The sequence below is a fragment of the Somniosus microcephalus genome, chromosome 9 (genome assembly GCF_052327205.1).
Source record: "Somniosus microcephalus isolate GS21.2 chromosome 9, FLI_Smic_1.0, whole genome shotgun sequence".
Taxonomy (NCBI): Eukaryota; Metazoa; Chordata; class Chondrichthyes; order Squaliformes; family Somniosidae; genus Somniosus; species Somniosus microcephalus.
The window spans coordinates 48,167,338-48,188,198 of record NC_140995.1 but is presented as its reverse complement, the minus strand read 5'-3'; the positions used below and the strand labels follow the sequence as shown (position 1 = coordinate 48,188,198).

Below are 20,861 nucleotides of genomic sequence, written 5' to 3'. Positions count from 1 at the left end.
CTTTTAAGTTTGGTCAAGTTACAGCAAGATTTACAGCAAACATAGCTTATTATTACACTAGCGAATGGAGTTTATGCCGAAGGCCAAAGGCAATGGCTTGAAAAAGTAAGAAAAACTATTCTTATACTAAGTTAAGTCCAACAAAAAATATAATCTGCCTCTGTTAACTCAACTCCAAATCTATTTCTTATTTCTTTGCTGTCGGTCTAGAAACCAGTGTTATTTCTCCTACAAGTTTACACCAAACAACTCACAATTCATTGCCCAAGCTGTTGAGGTTGCCTCTGGCTTTACAGAGTCTCTTTTTCTGCTTTAGTGTAACAGAATTTTACAGCACTGAAACAGGACATTTGGCCTAACTGGTCAGTGCCGGTGTTTATGCTCCACATGAGAGCCCTGTCACCTAACTTCATCTAACCCTATCAGCATATTCTTCTACAATAGCAAAATACTGCGGATGCTGGAAATCTGAAATGACAACAGAAAGTGCTGGAAACACTCAGCAGGTCAGGCAGCATCGAGGAGAGAGAAACAGAGGCAACGTTTCGGGTCGAACCCTTCGTCAGAACCCTTCAGTTCTGACAAAGGGTTTGACCCAAAACGTTGACTCTGTTTCTCTCTCCTCGATGCTGTCTGACCTGCTGAGTGTTTCCAGCACTTTCTGTTGTTATTTCAGTATATTCTTCTATTCCTTTCTCCCTCATTTACTTATTTAGCTTCCCCTTAAATGCATCTATGCTATTCACTTCAACTACTTCTTGTGGTAGCAAGTTCCACATTTTAACCGCTCTCGGGGTAAAGAGAATTCTCCTGAATTTCTTGTTGCAGTCAACTACAGCATAATTAACTTCAGGTCTTCTTCAGGGGGTCAAAATCTTGTCTCCAATAATCTGTGATTGGATGCACCTCAGCCCAAGTGCTGAGAAGTGCCCTCTGGCTTCTTCAGTGGACTTTCTGGAGTTAGAGGTTCCTTGATTTGCATGCTATGGCAGGCGCCACCTCACTAGGGGCACATCTAGTGCACTGGAAAACACGGGTGCCAGGTCCCTCCATGGAAATAGCTTTACGGTGGCCCCCAGCAGTCTGCTTGTAAGGGATCTGCATTGAAAAGAAATGGAAATTGCTTCAGAGGTCAATCCTTGCCTGGATCTCCAGGTGGGCCCCACTTCTGTCCCTGTCAGTGAGATACGCCCAGACACCATGGAGGAATCAGCACCCGCTAACTGTATGTTGGGTCCGATTGAAGACGATGCACGGAACCTCTGATATTCAGGGACCTTGCCCCCTCATTGATGATGATGGCCATGTTTAGAGGAGGTGGAGGCTCCACCCCTAACAAGCCATTGAGGAAACTTTAGAGCAAGGCTGGGACTCTTCGCATCCAGGTTGTGATGCGAGTACGCTGGAATGGCAGCTGATTTTTTTTAGAAGCTCTCCTCTTCTAATGGCATCACATTTTGTTTATTCTCTGTTAAGGTCTCCCTGAGAGTTATAACTCCTACAGAAAAAGCTGTAGAAAATGATATTCCCCTCGGCCTCTGCCTATGATAGCCTTGAACCAGTCATATAGGAAGAGCAATAGCATTGCCTGGTGACAGGCCATACTAGATTTAGTGTTGAGTAATGAGGCAGAATTAGTCAACAATCTAATGGTAAGGGAAAACTTAGCTAACCGTGATCATAACATCATTGAATTCATTATTAGGTTTGAAAGGGAGAAGAGTGAGTCACAAACTAAGGTTTTAAATTTAGGTAAGGAATGTGATAGAAATTGGCCACAGAAAACTGGGTGGCACTATTAACAGGTAAAACTACAGATGAACAGTGGGAGGTGTTCAAAGGAGTATTTAGTACAAGACCAGTACATACCCTTAAAGGGCAAGAGATCTACTTGCATAATTAAAGAGGTACTATAACATTTTAAAAAAAGAACTTACAAAAATGCAAAGAATAGTGGAGATCCCACAGACTGGGAGACATATGAAGAACATTAAAGGTATAAAAAGAAAGTTGTAAGAGTTACAAAAAGGGAGTGTGAGAAAAAACTTCCAAGGGATATCAAGGATAACTGTTGTAGAGTATTTTAAACCAACACTCGACACAAGGTTTTAGATCGTTATTCAAATGGTCTTTATTACACTGGTGGGGAGACAATCTCTACTGGTGCACCAGGAGACTTCTCCAAATTGATACAGTAAGCGTTACATATTTATTCGTTCAAAAGTCATGGTAGCCTCGTGCACAATCCCGTTACACTGTTTTAATTGGCCTAAAGCCCGCATGCACAGTTGCTGATTAGCTAATTCCCTATCTCGTGACACACAACCTTTCACCTATATTTCATTGTCAAATGATCTTTATGGTCTCACCTGTTGTTATATTTTTTAACCTTTAGTAAAACCACATGTCTACATTTCTGTCTCACTGTGCCCCGTGTGGTTTTACTTATCTCTAGGTTCCATAGTTTCTGGTTAATCATAGATGGTGCTTCTGAGCTAATTTAATCTAATTTTGAAAAGCATCAAGACCTTGTGGTCAGCATGTCTGAGCTATCTCCGCCAGTTTCTCAACCATTTCTAGTGTGCAAGCTGCATTGTTAACCCCTTAATTCCTGAAGGGCGCTGATGTCCCACTTCAGTCCCCCCTTTTGGTCCTTGGCTAACCTCCCCAAGAAGACCAATTACTACTACTACTGCCTTAGGCGTCCCACCCCGATTGCAGTGGCCAGCAGCTAGATTGGGGACACCTAGTGCATTTGGAGCTAAATAATTCCTTAGCCTTGCACATGTTTGAGCAGCTTACTCTGTTCCTTAACTATCACCTTTGCCCCGGTTTTGTTTCTACATTTTGAGCAAGCAGCACAAGTCATTGTAAGCCAACTTAATGCTAATATTAATTGTAGCACTACCAGCACGTGAGAGATGATGCAGATCCAAGGGTGGGTATCTATGTTCAAGCCCCAATTCCAGGCCTTTTCATACCATAGGATCTTACAGAGTTCAGTTTCAATCTCCTTGTCTAGTTCCTGTAACTCTTGTTTTAGGAGATGGTACCATTTTATGTTCTCGCATAGAGGGTCCCTAAGGTTCTTTAGATCCTCTGGGAGATGCGGAATGGGCACTGCGAGGTGTTCCTTGTATAGCCCCAGGCCCGCTCTGATCTTGTCTGTTAGATTCCGGGTGACCGTTTCTCGTGCATGACTGTACGTCATCCGTGCACGCCCGATTGGCACGGGTAGGCTGGGGGTGAAGCAGAAGCTGGGGTTAGTGATGTTACATGTTAGTCCGCCATAGTCGTACGTCCGTTGGGTTGTCACCATGCAATACTCGCCCTTTCCCCGGTAGGCAGAGTGGGTCAGTTCAGATTCCGCTGGGCTTATTTCCAGCACACATCCGACAGTCTGATTGAATTCGCACCTATCCTTACTACCTTGTCCCACCATGTGTGGACAGATCGTGAGGCTTCCTTCCCTGCGGCACCCAGTCAATGAGACCCCTCTCATGGTTCCGTTTCTTTTGATCGCGTATTGATGCATTGGGTAGTACTGCAGGTAGTCCCTTCCCCTGATCAGTCCTATGTTCTCTACCTCGTACTGCGGGTATGGTTTCACTTCTCCAGTCATGACCGGGATCATTAGCACAATCCCTATCAGTGAGGTGTGAGAGTCAGTGCACCCACCTGTCACAGGGTAAACCCTTGTCATGCCCTTTAGTATACAGCCATCCAGTGATCCTGGGTGCTGTGCCAACTGCAGTAGGTGGGTACTATTGATCCAGTCGGGGACCCTGCCTGTCTGCATCTGGTCCAGGTTGTGTCGGACTTGTCCTATCATCCATCCCCCATATGCGTGCCAAGTGCTTCACTTCACCCCATTGGTGGCCTCCTTGTGTTCTCGGTCAATTAAGCGGTTAATAGTGGTAGCATGCCCCTCCATTATCGTAAGTCCCTGTAATAATGGCCCAGAAATTCAGGCCGGGGGCTTCCCGCGGAAAGGAAACACCAAAAATGGACCTATATGTACTGCCGGATGGAGGACCACCACTGCTAGGACGTGAATGGATCTGGAAGATACAGCTAGATTGGCATTCCATACAGGCACTGACTGTGGCTGACAAAAAGGATGACGACGTCACACCTGGGCGACTGTCAAAGATCCTAACTGACGTGAAAGAAGTGTTCCAGCAAGGACTCGGAACACTAAAAGGCATGACAGCGATGATTAAAATTGAAGAAAACGCAAGCCCAAAATTTTTAAGGCCAGACCGGTGCCTTATGCGACCCGCCCAGCCGTCGAAGCAGAGCTGGAGAGTCTGGAACATTCAGGTGTACTGTCCAAGGTAGACTGGAGCGAGTGGGCTACACCCATCATCCCTGTGATGAAAAAGTCATTGAGCAGCACGCCTGGGGAACCAAGGAAGGTTCGCATCTGTGGGGACTTTAAGGTGACAGTGAACCCGGTCCTTCACACCGTACAATATCCACTTCCGCGGATTGAAGATATTTTCACCTCGCTATCTGGAGGAAAATGCTTCACTAAGATTGATCTGGCCCAGGCGTATCTGCAAATGGAGGTAGAAGAAGCATCAAAAAAAACCTCTCAATCAACACCCATAAAGGTCTCTACCAATACAACCGGCTGGTATTCGGGGTACCATCAGCTCCGGCTATTTGGCAGAGGGCAATGGAACAAGTCCTGCAAGGGATCCCAGGGACCCAGTGTTATTTGGACGACATCCTGGTCACGGGCGAAAATGACAGTGATCACCTTGCCAACCTGGAGCAGGTGCTCACTAGATTGCAGGAATATGGGCTCCGAGCTAACTGCCACAAATGCGAGTTTTTAAGAAAATAGATCTCGTATTGTGGCCACGTTATCGATAAAGAGGGGTTACATAAGTCCCCAGAGAAGATTGAGGCAGTAGTCAAGGCTCCAGCACCGGAAAATGTGTCACAACTGAGGTCGTTCCTTGGGCTGGTAAACTACTACTGTAGTGTATGTGCTTTAAGTCAGAACTACTTTTTACAGCTCCTGTATAATGTAGTACCGGCAGTGACCACACCGGTATATAAGCTGTGTGCATGCCTCTGTACCCCAGTCTAGAGATGACCCTCCTCCAGTAAAGACCTGTTATTTGTTTATGTACAGCATCCGTGTAATTATTTATCCACTGAACCACGGATCTAACAACTACCATAAGTTCTTGCCAAATTTGTCTACAATACTACACCCACTGAACACCCTACTGCAAACTGGGGTGCCATGGAAGTGGAGTGATGAATGTAGACGAGCTTTCCAGAAGAGCAAAACACTAATCACATCGAAAGAGGTATTGGCCCATTACAACCCAGCATTACTGTTGTGTATGTACCTTTAAGGGAATAACTGGTCTCAGACTGCAGTACCGGCAGTGACCACCCCTGTATAAAAGGCCCTAGCAGGCTTTTGTAGTTTTCAGTTTCCAGGTTGTTTCCATTCAGTAAAGACTTGTTATAATCAACTCCTGCAGTCCGTGTCTCAATTAAACACGGACATAAAACTGGCGACGAGTAAGAAACGAACTTACCTGCAACTTGGCAGCACCTCAGATGACGTTATTGAAGGTCGAAGCCAGAAGAAAGAAAAAAAAAAAATAATCCAAAGGAACTCGAGAAACGGGCATCGACCGTGGGCAACCGCCCTCCAAATCATCGAATTGAAAAGTTGCAGGAGAGACTGTCGCGAGCCAGGCTTGGTTCTCCAGTCTGTGGTTTCCCAGCTAATCGGGCTGGTGGCAGGTAGTGCACTGATCATTCCTGGGCTGCGGCGGGCTAGAGCTCAATCGGGTGGCTCTGCAACGGGGCCGGGCAGCAAGTCGGGAAGCAAAGAGAGAGAGAGGTGGAGCACACAGAGCGCGGCCGGTGCTTCGAAGCCGGGCAGCGTTCGGACCTAAGAAGAGGGAGGGAAGTGTCCCAGAGGGTCCGCTCCACGACGGGAACGGTTCTTCAATTAACGGAGCAAATATTGAAGCGCGATAGAAAAATAAAAATACCAAGGAGAGCGGCATTGGCAGCAGTGATCGGGGAGGCGCGAAGACCATAGGGCATCGCCATTACAGGATAGTAAAATAAATATAATCGCCCGCAACAGCGTTGGCAGCAGCGGCAGCGGCGGGAAAGCGCGGGAGGCGGCATCTTAACTCGGCGGGGAAGATGGAAAAGCGCGGGAGGCGCCATTTTGATCCATCAGGGACGAAGGAAAAGCGCGGGAGGCGCCATCTTAGATTTTCAAGATGCCAAAGACTGGCGATATCACTGCCTTCGATAATGCAATAGAAGACTGGACCACATATATGGAAAGAGTCGAGGTATATTGCGAGGCAAATGAAATAGCCGATGGGAAAAAGGCATCGGTATTGCTAAATATAATGGGCGCAAGAATGTACGGCCTATTGCGGGACCTGATTACTCCAGCCAAATCGAAGGCGAAGAGTTTTAATGAAATTGTTGCTATCCTACAGGAACACCTAAACCCTACACCGCTGCTGATAGCAGAAAGATTTAAATTCCACAGGAGAAATCAGCATAAAAATGAGAGCAATGCTGATTACCTTACGGAACTACGCAAGCTATCAAAGCACTGCCAGTTCGAAGTAGGACTGGCAGATACCTTACGGGACAAATTTGTCTGTGGACTCCTGAATGAAGGAACCCAGAAGAGGTTACTCTCAGAGAAAGAGCTGACGCTAGATAAGGCTTTCAGTGTGGCAGTATCGTATGAAGCAGCAGCAAGGGGAGCTGCGGAAATACAACAAAAGCCACAGGAATACGGCACCCACGAAATGACACGGGGATTTGCAAAATGTTATCGCTGCGGCAGAACAAACCATGACCAGAAGGACTGCTGGTCCAAGGACAAAATATGCAGGCAATGCGGAAAGATGGGACACATTGCATGAGTTTGCAGGTCTGGGAAGAAGACCAACGACAACAAAAAGGCTACTAAGGAACCGTACAGGAAAGTACAAAAGATGACGGACAGTAGTTCCGAAGACCAGATGAGCGATAGTGAATCCGGGAACAAGAGACTAAGCTGTCTCAAACTTCACAACGTAATCGCAAAAGAGGATCACCGAACCATTTGGGTCACCCTCACGATAGCAGGGTCCCAAGTCAAAATGGAATTGGATACAGGATCAGCTCTAACCATCAAGAATCGACGAGACTACGAGCGGCTATTCTCACACATACCCTTGAGAGAGACATCCATTGTCTTGAGGACGTATACGGGGCAAAAAAGTATACCCCAGAGGAAAACTAAGGGTGCCTGTCGAATACAACGGCAAGAAAATACGGAAATTGTATCTCTACATTCTGCAAGACGGTGGACCACCGTTATTGGGACGTGAATGGATCAGAAAGATAAGTTTAGACTGGCACTCCATTCAGGCACTGACGGTGGCTGGTAAAAAGGATGACGACGTCACTCCTGGACGATTGTCAACAATCTTAGCTGACACCAAAGAGGTATTTCAACAAGAACTGGGCACTCTTAAAGGCGTAACCGCCTCGATAAAAATAGAGGAGAATGCAATTCTCAAGTTTTTCAAAGCAAGACCGGTACCATATGCAATTCGCCCAGCCGTCGAGGCAGAGCTGGAGAATCTGGATAATGCAGGCGTGTTATCTAAGGTAGACTGGAGCGAGTGGGCGACACCCATCATTCCTGTCATGAAGAAAACGTTAAACAATAAGTCTGAGGAGCCAAGGAAGGTTCGCATCTGTGGGAACTTCAAGGTGACAGTGAACCCAATCCTTCACACAGTACAATATCCTCTTCCAAGGATAGAAGATATCTTCGCCTCACTATCTGGAGGGAAGCTTTTTACAAAAATTGACCTAGCACAAGCATATTTGCAGATGGAGGTTGAAGAATCCTCTAGGAAGTATCTCACGATAAACACTCACAAAGGTCTTTACAAGTATAATCGACTGGTATTCGGAGTAGCATCAGCTCTGGCGATATGGCAAAGAGCGATGGAACAAATCCTGCAAGGGATTCCGGGGACTCAGTGTTACTTGGACGACATCCTAGTGACAGGTGAAGATGACAGTGAACACCTTGCCAACCTAGAGCAGGTGCTAACTAGACTGCGTGAACATGGGCTACGAGCCAATCGCCCCAAGTGCGAGTTTTTTAAGGAACAGATATCGTATTGTGGCCACATGATTGATGAAGAGGGGTGGCATAAGTCCCCTGACAAAATTGAAGCGGTAGTTAAGGCTCCAGCGCCAGAAAATGTGTCGCTACTGAGGTCATTCCTCGGATTGGTGAATTACTACCATAAGTTTTTGCTGAATTTGTCCACAATTCTGCATCCACTGAATGCCCAACTATGAACGGGAGTAGCATGGAAATGGAGCGATGATTGTAAGCGGGCCTTTCAGAAGAGTAAGGACTTAATCACTTCAAGAGAAGTATTGGCTCACGACAACCCATCACTACCGATAAGATTGGCGTGTGATGCGTCTTCCTACGGCATTGGGGCGCTACTGTCACGTAAATTCCTTGATGGTTTCGAGAGGCCGATAGCTTTTGCATCACGCTCGCTAACTTCTGCCGAGCGTAACTACGCCCAGATTGACAGAGAGGCCCTCAGCCTAGTGTGGGTGGTGAAGAAGTTCAATCACTACCTGCACGGTCAAAAATTTACTCTACTAACTGATCATCAACCTCTTGTCTCCATTTTCAACCCTCAGAAGGGCGTACCGATAATGACAGCACAACGGCTGCAGAGGTGGTCCCTTTTCCTAGGGGCACACCAATATGACATCGAGTACAAAGGAACTAAACAGCATGGAAATGCTGATGGATTGTCTCGCCTACCGTTGCCGACGGTGGAAGAAGAAGACCTTGCAGTGGATCCAATGGAGTTATTCCACTCGACCATCGTCGAATGTCTCCCTGTGACGAATGCAAACATAGAAAAGGAAACAAGGAATGACCCGACACTATCACGGGTCTATGATTTACAGTGAAGGGATGGCCAGCACATGGCGAACCACTGCTGCCAGCATTCTCGCCAAGAAGAGAACAGCTGTCAGTGTGCAGAGGAACCTTGATGTGTGGATCCAGAGTTGTAATTCCACATAAGTTGACAGAGTGCTCAATGAGCTTCATGAGGGTCATCTGGGTGGGGTAAAAATGAAGAACTTAGCCAGAGCGTTTGTGTGGTGGCCGGGAATCGATAGAGAAATCGAAGAGATGACCAAGAGCTGTGCAGGATGCCAGAAGGTCCAAAACGCCCCACCACAAGCTCCTCTGCATCCATGGGAGTGGCCCTCATCTCCATGGCCAAGGGTGCACATTGATTTTGCTGGTCCCTTTATGGACTCGATGTTTTTAATTGCGGTGGATGCACATTCAAAGTGGCCAGAGGTAATAAAAATGTCCTCAACCACCACGGAAAAAACTATCACAGTTTTACGAACCATATTCGCCAGGAATGGGCTGCCTGAACAGATTTGCTCTGACAATGGACAACAGTTTGTGTCTGAAGAGTTCCGGAGGTTCTTAAAGAACAATGGTGTTAAGCATTACACATCTGCCCCATATTATCCAGCCACTAATGGATTGGCCGAGAGGTTTGTCCAAACATTCAAGAAGGCTATCAAGACAATGTGTAATGAAGATATACCCCTACAACACAAGGTGGACAACTTCTTGTTTGCCTACCGGAATGCGACACATGCGGTTACCAACCAAACTCCAGCCATGATGTTCTTCAATCGAAGACTATGATGCCGCTTGGATTTGGTTAAGCCAAACGTCAGAAGAGATGTGGAGAACAGGCAGTTTCAGAATATGAATGAAAGGCCGACCAGGAGTTTTAAGATAGGTCAACCAGTTTTGGCCCGGGACTACCGCACAGAGAAATGGCAGCGAGGAACGATCTGTACATGGCAAGGACCTCTAATGTATACCATGGACGTTGGAGAGAGCATTGTAAGACGCCATGCTGACCAGATTCTAGAGTCACTGGAAAACGTCAACTCCACACCATGATCTGATACACTTGGCGATGAAACCGAAGTACCAATTGCATCTACCGCACAATCGGTGATATTGGAAGCAGACGAACCAAACAACGACATTGATCCCGACTCAACCTTGCCAGAAGAACCTGATATCCCAAAGAGGCGTTATCCAGACAGAACCAGGAAGCCTCCTCAAAGACTGAACTTATAATTGCTTAACTTCAACCAATGTATCTAGCAACCGTAATTGTAATTGTAATTAGTTATTATTTAGTTGTTAAATGAATGTTATGTACTGTTTATCTAAAAGGGGAGGAATTGTTGTGTATGTACCTTTAAGGGAATAACTGGTCTCAGACTGCAGTACCGGCAGTGACCACCCCTGTATAAAAGGCCCTAGCAGGCTTCTGTAGTTTTCAGTTTCCAGGTTGTCTCCATTCAGTAAAGACTTGTTATAATCAACTCCTGCAGTCCGTGTCTAAATTATACATGGACATAATAATTTCCAATTCGGTTGGCATGTGATGCGTCACCCTATGGCATTGGAGCGGTGCTGTCGCACAAATTCTCGGACGGCTCAGAGAGGCCAATAGCCTTTGCATCACGATCACTAACCTCAGCCGAGCGTAACTATGCCCAGATTGACAGGGAGGCCCTCAGCCTAGTGTGGGGAGTGAAAAAGTTCAATCACTATCTGCACGGGCAGAAGTTCACCTTGCTGACTGACCACCAATCACTTGTCTCCATCTTTAATCCAAAGAAGGGCGTTCCGGTGATGACTGCACAACGGCTACAAAGATGGTCCCTTTTTCTAGGGGCGCACCAATATGAAATCGAGTATAAGTGCACGAAACAGCATGGAAACGCTGATGGGCTATCATGCCTGCCACTGCCTGCTGCGGAGGAAGCACCAGCAGTGGATCCTGTCGAAATATTTCATTCGACTATAATTGAATGCTTGCCAGTAACTAACGCTGGTATAGAGAAGGAGACCCGAAATGACCCGACACTGTCTCGGGTATATGACTTGACGGTGAAGGGATGGCCAGCACATGGCAACTCACTGTTGCCAGCATTCTCATCCAGAAGAGAACAGCTGTCAGTATGCCAGGGGACCTTGATGTGTGGATCCCGAGTGGTAATTCCACCCAAGTTAATGGAGAGAGTGCTCAATGAGCTTCACGAAGGTCATCTGGGAGGGGTGAAAATGAAAAGCCTTGCTAGGGCTTATGTGTGGTGGCCGGGGATCGATCAGCAAATTGAGGACCTGGCAAAGAGCTGCTCAGGATGCCAGAAGGTCCAAAATGCACCACCACGTCGTGGGTGATGAAGCGCTCGAGGTGTATAATAACTTCACATTCGCTGCTAATGGAGACAAAATGAAGCTAGATAAAATAATGGAACAGTTTGAGGCCTACTGCATACCTAAACGTAACGTGACGTTTGAGAGGCACAGATTTTTCACATGTGTACAGAAAACGGGTGAGACTATTGATCAGTATGTGGCTGAACTGAGAAACAGAAGCAAATCGTGTGAATTTGGGGGACTGGCAGACTCGCTGATAAAAGACAGACTGGTGTGTGGTATTCCAGATAATGGTCTAAGGGAAAGACTGCTAAGAGAGCAAGATCTAGACCTGGGAAAAGCCATAGCACTGTGTAGGGCTACAGAGACTGTGAAGTTGCAGGCAAAGGAGCTGTTCAGTGACAATAGCTGCAACGTGGATGCAGTGAGTAAGAACGGACACAAACCATTTAACAAAAAGAGCGTCAATGTGAAAGAGGCGTGGCCAGCGAACGAAAATGAAAGAGACAATCGAAAGTCATGTAGTCGATGCGGTACACAGCATCCACCAAAAGAGTGTCCTGCATATGGTAAAAAATGCAATAGTTGCAACAAAAACAACCATTATGCCCGTTGCTGCAAGAACCAAGCGCAACAAAGCAAGGTCCATGCAGTAGATGAAAGCGACATAGAGGAGTTCAATGTAGATGTTGTGTCTGAAAACAAAGAAGAAGAAAGAGACTGGATGTTGACACTAAAAGTGAATGACATACACATTCCATTTAAATTGGATACTGGAGCACAAGTTAATGTGATATCAGAGACTGATTTTAAGAAAATTAGACCCAGACCAAAGATACATGGAATAAAAGTGAAAGTGACAGGATACACAGGCACTGATATACCAGTGAAAGGAAGATGCATTGTCAAAGTAACACACAAGGACAGAGAGCACACGCTAGCATTAATCGTGTTGCCAAAGGATGTGCAAGCCATACTAGGTTTAAAAGCCTGTGAGAGACTGAACCTGGTAAAGAGAGTCCTCGTTGTGGAAAGCGAAGGAGAGACAGTCTATGATGAACTGAATGTTGCGTACACACCGGGTAAGCTGATGTATACAGCAGACACGTTGTCCAGAGCTGTTGACCCAGGAGAGCCTGCAAACACAGTGAAAAGACTGATGTACAAGGCAAAAGACAGTGGAACTGACTTCTACCAAAGCATGCTTGTATACCGCACAACGCCGCTCGAGTGTGGTAAGTCACCAGCCCAACTCCTGATGGGACGTTGGCTAAGGTCAAACCTACCCATCCCGGAGAACCTCCTGAAAACAAAAGAGGGGGAGAAAGTGAGGAAGTTCAAAGAACAACAGAAAGAAAAGCAAAAGCACTACTATGACAGAGGAACACAAAACCTACCTGAACTCCACACTGGTGACCAAGTAAGGTTTAAAGACAAAACAAACACATGGACTCAGAAGGGAACTGTCCTGAGTGAAGTTCAACCAAGATCATACACCATTCAGACAGATGAGGGTGCTGTTCTGAGAAGAAATCGTCGAGATCTTCTCATGCGACCAGCCACAGCAGGTCAAGAGACTGATACTGTTGAACAACCTGATCACACAGCTGAGAACCAATCATCTGAGGCAATAACTCAGATTCAAGGACAATCAATCAGAAAACCCTCAAGACACGTGAAGCCTCCTGAGAGACTCATTGAGCAAATTTAAGGACTATTGTTATAGAAGGAAGTAATGTTATCTTATTCTTTCTTCAAGTTCTAGTGTATTGACATATTTCATGTGAACACACAAAGCAAGGTTAAAAAACCTTGATCATGATAATGATAATGTAAGTTCATTAAGTGTTACAGTTAAAATGCAGATTAATACAAAGAAAACATGTTGTTAGTTAAAAGTAACATACTTTTGTTTTAAGAAAAGGAGATGTAATGATATCAGCAAATAGAGATGGTATTTGCCTTTTCGATTATGATGCCTTACCAGCATGTATTGATTGCTTGTGCCTGACCAGCAGAGGTCATGTGACCGAGACAAGCAAGGCAGAGGAGTTTAGTTTCGGTTTCGTTCTAGATGCATCACAGTATCGTGTCTCCTGTAAAAGCTGTATAAAAGAGTTGAACAGACTTTAGATTAAAACTCATTCTCTTTCATAAATGTCTCGTCATTGAACCCACAAAGAAATCAATACAAAGAGTTCCGGAGGTTCTTGAAAAAAATGGGGTAAGGCATTACACATCCGCCCCGTATCATCCAGCCACAAATGGATTGGCTGAGAGGTTCGTACAAACCTTTAAGAAGGCAATAAAGGCTATGTACAATGACAACATTCCACTGCAGCACAAGGTGGACAATTTCCTGTTCGCCTACCGGAATGCGACACATGCAGTCACCAACCAGGCCCCAGCCATGATGTTCTTTAACCGAAAGTTAAGATCTCGCCTGGATTTGCTCAGACCAAACGTACGAAGAGATGTTGAGAGTAAGCAATTCCAGCACATCCATGAGAAGCCAACAAGGATCTTCAATGTAGGGCAACCAGTCTTGGCCCGCGACTACCGAACAGAAAAATGGCAGCCAGGAGCGATATGCACACGGCAGGGCCCACTAATGTACACAGTGGACGTTGGGGAGAACATCGTGAGATGCCATGCTGACCAGATCCTAGAGTCACAGGAACAAGTCAACCCCATGCCTCGCCCATACGTACCTGGTGATGAACCCGACGTACAGGTCGCATCTACCCCAGAAACAATAGCTTCGGAAGCTGATGAACCAACCGACGACAGGGGGCCAGAATCGCCTCCGCACCAAGAGCAAGACACTCGGGAAAGGCACTATCCAGAAAGGATCAGGAAGCCTCCCCAAAGACTGAATTTATAAATAGACTATTTTCAGCTAATGTTGCATGTTAAAAGTGTTAATTGTAATTAGTTTGATATTTAATTGTTAAATGAGTGTTATGGTACTGTTAATCTAAAAGGGGGGGAATTGTAATGTATGTACCTTTAAGGGAGAGAACTACTTTTTACAGCTCCTGTATACTGTAGTACCGGCAGTGACCACACCTGTATATAAACCCTGAGTAGTGATCTGTACATTTAGTTCTAGAGTAACCCTCATTCAGTAAACACCTGTTGAACCGTTCCCTGCAGTCTTTTGTCTGATTATTGAAGGACAAACATTTAGATACACGGATCTAACAGTGTTCGAGCTCTGAACCTCTTCGTTCAGAGGAACGGAAGTGCCGGTTTCCCGCGCAGTGCATGCAGGAAACCGGCACTTCCATCGGGCCTACGGGTGAGTACCCCGTGCGTACTCACCCGTGGAGACCCGAATTTCTGGGCCATTGTCTTGGTGGTCTGCTGCCCCAAGTCTACTCCCGCCCTTACGTCCCCCGTGTGCCTCTGGAGCAAAATCTGCATAGTCTCTTTAAGACTCTCTGAGCTTGGTTTCATGGATTGGATATCCAGGGCATTTATAAGGGACGTGCCAGTATTTACGCCAGTCAGTACGTCATTGACTAAACCTAGCTTATGACGGCGGAACCCTGTGTGTTGAGGCACCGCATATAGTTAACGTGCGGCCACATGTTTCTACAGGCATGTAGTATCTGTGGCATTCCTGGTAGATACCTAAACTTAATCCACATACATCTCTGATATGCCCTTAGATTCGCCCATACCCTATCACTACCACATTCAATACACAAGGTCCTATTGTACTTTAACTCAACACCCAATATCGTGGGTTGGGTTCCCTTACACCCACGAAATGTTTGGCCCGTTCTGGGAAAATTGAAGTACTTGGTGACCTTCCACCGGAATATACCCGTCAGATATACTCTCTCTCCGACGATGACCTGTCTCCCTGGTCCTCTGGATGTTTGCGATTTCTCAGCAGGTTTTCTGCTCCTACGGTGTCTAGTAGTGTCCCTAGTATTGTCAGGATTGTGGTGTATAGAGGCAACATTCTGTGGATAGAACTTAGGGTGGGTGCCTCGAGTGTCCGTCGTACGAGGCCCATGTTACCTGTAACTTAAGCAGAAATCTGGTCGGCGCCAGATGTTAGTACATCTTTGGCGTCTGGTCCATCATTCCTGTGTGATTTAAGATCGTTTGGGTTAATGCTATATCATTTCAGTTGTGTCCAATGTTTCCATCTACCCTTTCCTCTCATGTCTACGCATGCACACATGTCACTGGTCATGATGACTTCAAATGGTCCGGTCCATCTAGGGTGGCATAGTGGTTAGCACTGTTGCCTCACAGTGCCAGGAACCCGGGTTCGAATCCGGCCTCGGCGTGACTGTCTGTGTGGAGTTTGCACATTCTCCCCGTGTTTGCGTGGGTTTTCTCCGTGTACTCCGGTTTCCTCCCACAGTCCAAAGATGTGCGGGTTAGGTTGATAGGCTATGATAAATTGACCCTTAGTGTTAGGGGGATTAAATACATGGGGTTACGGGGATAGGGTGGGATATGTGTTGGTGTAGGGGTTACGGGGATCGGGTGGGATATGTGTCGGTGCAGGCTCGATGGGCCGAAATGGCCTCTATCTGCACTGTGGGGTTTCTGTGATTCTGTGATGCTGTGAATCCTGACCTTTCTGGTGCGACTTTGACAAACACTCATTCACCCACCTGTGGTAAGGGCTCTAATACCCCTTGGGGTTGGTAATCCCTATCTCTAATGTCCTGTTGCACCTTTACCTCTTGTCTAAGTTCTTTCAACTGGTTGTCTAATGTTTGAACGTAACTCCTAATTCTATCTTTCATGGGTCCCAGTCCCTCGCTGTCGGATGCTACTCCCTCTGGTAAGTGCATTGCTCGTCCGATCATGAGTTCATATGGTGTTAATCCAGTTACTCTGTTTGGGGTTGCTCTTAGTCTCATTAGGATACATGGAAGGACATTTACCCATCCCTGTATTGTTTCGGCTATATCTTTGGCTAATGCTGTTTTTAGGGTTTGGGTCATGCATTCTACCATTCCTGAACTTTGTGGATGACATGGGATGTGGAATCTCTGCCTTATTCCTAGTTCTCTACAGGCTTCTTTCATGACCTTTCCTGTGAAGTATGTTCCCTGATCCGAGTCGATCTGCAGCGGGACTCCCCATCTTGGGCTTACATCATATGCGAGTATTTGGGCCATTGTCTTCGCACTGCAGTCTCGGGTTGGGAATTCTTCTACCCACCTAGTAAACTGATCTATAATCACCAAGCAGTATTTCTTCCCTCGACTACTGGGTAAGGGTCCGGTAAAGTCTATCTAGGTATTTTCCCAGGGGCCCTTGGGTCGAGGCTGCTGTGCCATTCTAACCTTTATGGGCCTTCCAGGGTTATGCTGTCCACAAATAATGCAACGTCGGCAATGTCTTGCTACATACTGTCCCATGCTACTCCACCATCAATCTTTGCTTAATCTGTTTATCATTCCGTTCCACCCTCCATGATCAGGCTCGTGGTATATTTTTAACAAGTTCTCTTGGATACAGCGAGGAGCTACTACTCATAAATCTTTCCTCCATATTCCATCCCCTCCCCTAACGACTCTGTTTTTTGTCCAATGTTCCTGCTCCTCTATATCAATTTCTTCCTGTAATCCCTTAATGTTGACCTCCTCTTCTCCTATTCTGCCTGTTGCTATGGGTTTCAGTGCCTACCGCTGTTCTAGCTGCTTCATCGGCTAGCATGTTCCCTTTCTGGTGCTCATTCTCTATCTTGCGGTGAGCTTTTATCTTAATCACTGCTACCTCCTTCAGTCCTTTTGCTGCTTCCACTAATTCTCTAACTATTTCTTCATGGCTTATATGTCCCCATCCGGAGGTTACATATCCTCTCCTACTCCAGGCTGCCATGTAATCGTGTATCACTCCAAATGCATATCTACTGTCCGTAAATATATTTACTCATTTTCCTTCTGCTAATTTTAATGCCTCAGTGAGGGCTACTAATTCTGCTACTTGTGTTGAGACTCCTCCTTCTAATCCTCCCTTGGCAACTGTTTCTCCGTTCTCGGATACTACTGCCCAACCAGTGTGTGGCTCTCCATCTATGTACCGGCGTGATCCGTCTACATAAAAGGTGTTCTCGGGACTCTCAAGGGGTGTCTCCGATATAGTTCCTCTGATTTCCTCATCTATTACTAACTGGCACTCGTGTGCTTCACATTCCGATAACATCCTATCCGCGGGGTTGACTCTATGTTCCCTTATAATCTGGACTGAGCTGTCCTTGGGTATTAATACTGCTTCCCAAGCCGCCCTCCTTCTGCCTGATACAGCCTTCATTTTGCCCGTGTTCAGTAGGTCCACCACTGTGTGTTGTGTGTGTAGAATCAGCTGTCCTAACATAGTGATGGGCTCGCAGATTCACACTGCCCATGCGGCACAGTCTAAGGCCGCCACGCATCTCGCCATTCCTTTAACTACAGGGGTTTGTTGGGTGGAGTAATAGGCAATCAACCTCATATCTCCCCCGTATTCTTGTGTGACTATGGCGTTATAGAAATTTCCATCTATACTGTAGTATATATGGAATGGTTTGACTAAATTCGGTAATCCTAATGCGGGTGCGGACGTCAGGGCTGCTTTTAATCTTGCGTAAGCCTTGTCCTGCTCTGATTCCCATTCTATCTTATCAATGGCGGGTCTTCCCCCTTTAACTAACCGTTGTATTGGCTCCGTTTTCCCTGCAAAGTCTGATATAAAATTTCTGCAGTAGTTAAATAGTCCCAACACTTTCCTTACTCCCTTAACGGTTACTGGTCCTGGCATGTCTCTTATGGCTGCCTTTCGTTCCTGTGGGAGTGCCTTATATCCCTGGCTGATCTGGTGTCCTAGGTACTGACGTAAGAAAACTACTAGGTACTTGGTCTAAGCGATAAACAAAGCTTTAATCAACTGTTTTACAGCATGGAGGTCTAGTTGTGTCCTTCACTAGTTCCTGTTAAGAATGTCCTGCGCAAGCTGGGCCCATGCCCGAGTATTTATACTCTCCCAGGAAAGCACCACCCACAGGCCGCTCAGTATTATTTCAGAAGTCTTTCTTTCATGAATGACTGATTCATGTCAGATACTTCACCTTGGACAGTCCAACCTGTGCCTTTTTGGGGGTCATTTTAAAGCCCGCCTCTTCTTAAGTGTTTGTAGGATGCTACATCCTGATACCATCCCCCGTCTCTGTATTGTGTAGCCAATTGACCCCAGTTTTCTTCGCTCAATGTTACTCTTGCTGGTTCTGCAACATCCCAATTGTGGAAGTTGTGACATATTCTTATTTCTCTCAATTTTTATCAAAATTCTGCATTACTCTGTCGGGGTTTTAAATCCGGCAGTAACTGCAGCAGTTTCAATTTATCTCCGGGGGAAAAGGATATGTAAGTGGTTTTATCTGTGGCGGTACTGCTGGGATGGGCACAGTACCTACGGCTGCTCCGGCTGGCACTGACACTGCTGGAGTGCCTGGGATAAACTCCTCCTTAATAGGTGCCACTTTCACTTTGTCACATGGGGTGGTATCCCCCAGTCATCATTGTCAGGATTATATTTGAATGCCTTTCTGCCTAAATTGTTCCAGTCTCTGTCATCATCTACTCCTTTTACCTCTGTAGGCATTACAGGAGCTGTTGCCATTACTGGTACCCGGGTACATTGTGGACACCCGTTTTTGGTCCATATTCGAGTACGCCTGCTCAACTCATGATAGGCGCGAATCACTAAAATAAGGGGTTTTCCTCTTTCAATTTTGTTTCCTTCGCCCACCATTCTCTTTTTTTTTGGTGGGTCGTTTGGTTGCCAATTACTTTTAACCATTTTGTCAATTAATCTTCTATTTTTGTCCACTAAAAAGCATGTCAGAGACCCCTCTGGTCCCCAATCGAGGTTTTCACATCCCATGGTTAATTGTTGTCAGCGGTACGTCCCTTACTTTACTCTCACAGAGTGAGATGGCACTTGCAACTGGAGTTGTCAGAGGTACCTCTCTTTCTTGCTCCCGCAGAGTGAGACCATACTTGCAACCTGTGTTGTCAGAGGTACGTCTTCTTTTACTTACTCCCGCAGAGTGAGACCGTACTTGCAACAATTTTGTTCGGTTAATTTGTTGTCAGAGGTATGCTTAAACTTTCTGTACTACTTGCAACTCTTTTGTTATGCAGGTTAATTGTTGTCAGAGGTATGCTTAAACTTTCTGTACTACTTGCAACTCTTTTGTTATGCAGGTTAATTGTTGTCAGAGGTATGCTTAAACTTTCTGTACTACTTGCAACTCATACCATGCCTATACTTCCGCACGTTTTGCCCGAACCCCGAGACCGCTTGACTTATCGATCAAACCTTCAGGTTTCTTTGATTCCTAGGGGGTGGTGGACACAGAGCAGTGTTGCCTTGCCCTAACTGAATGTGGTAATTTAAAGGTACTCACGTTTTTGGCTTGGTTTCACTCGCTCGTGCCTCCCGTCCGTATGGAATCCTGTTCGTGACACCAATTGTTGTAGAGTATTTTAAACCAACACTTGACACAAGGTTTTAGATCGTTATTCAAATGGTCTTTGTTACACCGGTGGGGAGACAATCTCTACTGGTGCACCAGGAGACTTCTCCAAATTGATACAGTAAGCGTTACATATTTATGCATTCAAAAGTCATGGTAACCTCGTGCACAATCCCATTACACTGTTTTAATTGGCCTAAGGCCCGCGTGCACAGTTGCTGATTGGCTAATTCCCTATCTCGCATCACACAACCTTTCACCTATATTTTATTGTCACATGATCTTTATGATCTCACCTGTTGTTATATTTTGTAACCTTTAGTAAAATCACATGTCTGTATTTCTGTCTCGCTGTGCCCTATGTGGTTTTACTTATCTCTAGGTTCCATAGTTTCTGGTTAATCATAGATGGTGCTTCTGAGCTCATTTCATCTAACCTTGAAAAGCATCAAGACCTTGTGGTCAGCATGTCTGAACTATCTCCGCCGGTCTCTGTCTCAACCGTTTCTAGTGTGCAAACTGCATTGTTAACCCCTTAATTCCTGAAGGGTGCCGATGTCCCACTTCAATAAAACTAAAAGTTTTTACAAGTATATTATGAGACAGAGGGTGGGCAATGGTACTATGGACCACCCATGAACCTTGAATCCGATCTCTGTAGAGCATTCCTACTGAATGTTTCCAGATCAAACACCATCGACCGTTGCAATGAAAGTAGCTGTCAATTAGTGCCAATTCATGTTGATGTATGGGTAGGTTCCAGTGTGCCATTCAAGCTTATTTCTCTTGTGCTGGATTCAGAATGAGCTTCCAGAGGTGAAAGAAAATTGTTTTATTTCACTGTGCTCACTTTCCATAGAGTAAGGTTGCAAGCATTATGAGTAATTGCATTATTTTTGTTTCTGGAGACATTAAGCCTAGAGCTGGCAATCATCCTTTATTCTGATTTATTAGACCATATTCCAAATGACATAATTGTGACAAAACTTAATCATTTTTCTCTGATGGATCATGGCATTGACTTCTTCCTTTTTGCCACAGTACATT

General features: G+C 45.7%; 1 long non-coding RNA gene and 1 pseudogene across 1 annotated transcript; both read right to left on the bottom strand.

Annotated features, from left to right (window-relative positions):
* Positions 1–2,106: 2,106 nt before the first annotated feature.
* On the bottom strand, positions 2,107–19,895 carry LOC147112366 (uncharacterized). Its single transcript, XR_015079656.1, has 3 exons — positions 19,746–19,895; positions 13,305–13,425; positions 2,107–3,239 (listed from the first exon to the last, which is right to left on the bottom strand). It is a non-coding gene; the product is annotated as an uncharacterized LOC147112366 (long non-coding RNA).
* LOC147112367 (uncharacterized) lies at positions 3,326–9,157 on the bottom strand (annotated as a pseudogene).
* Positions 19,896–20,861: the final 966 nt, after the last annotated feature.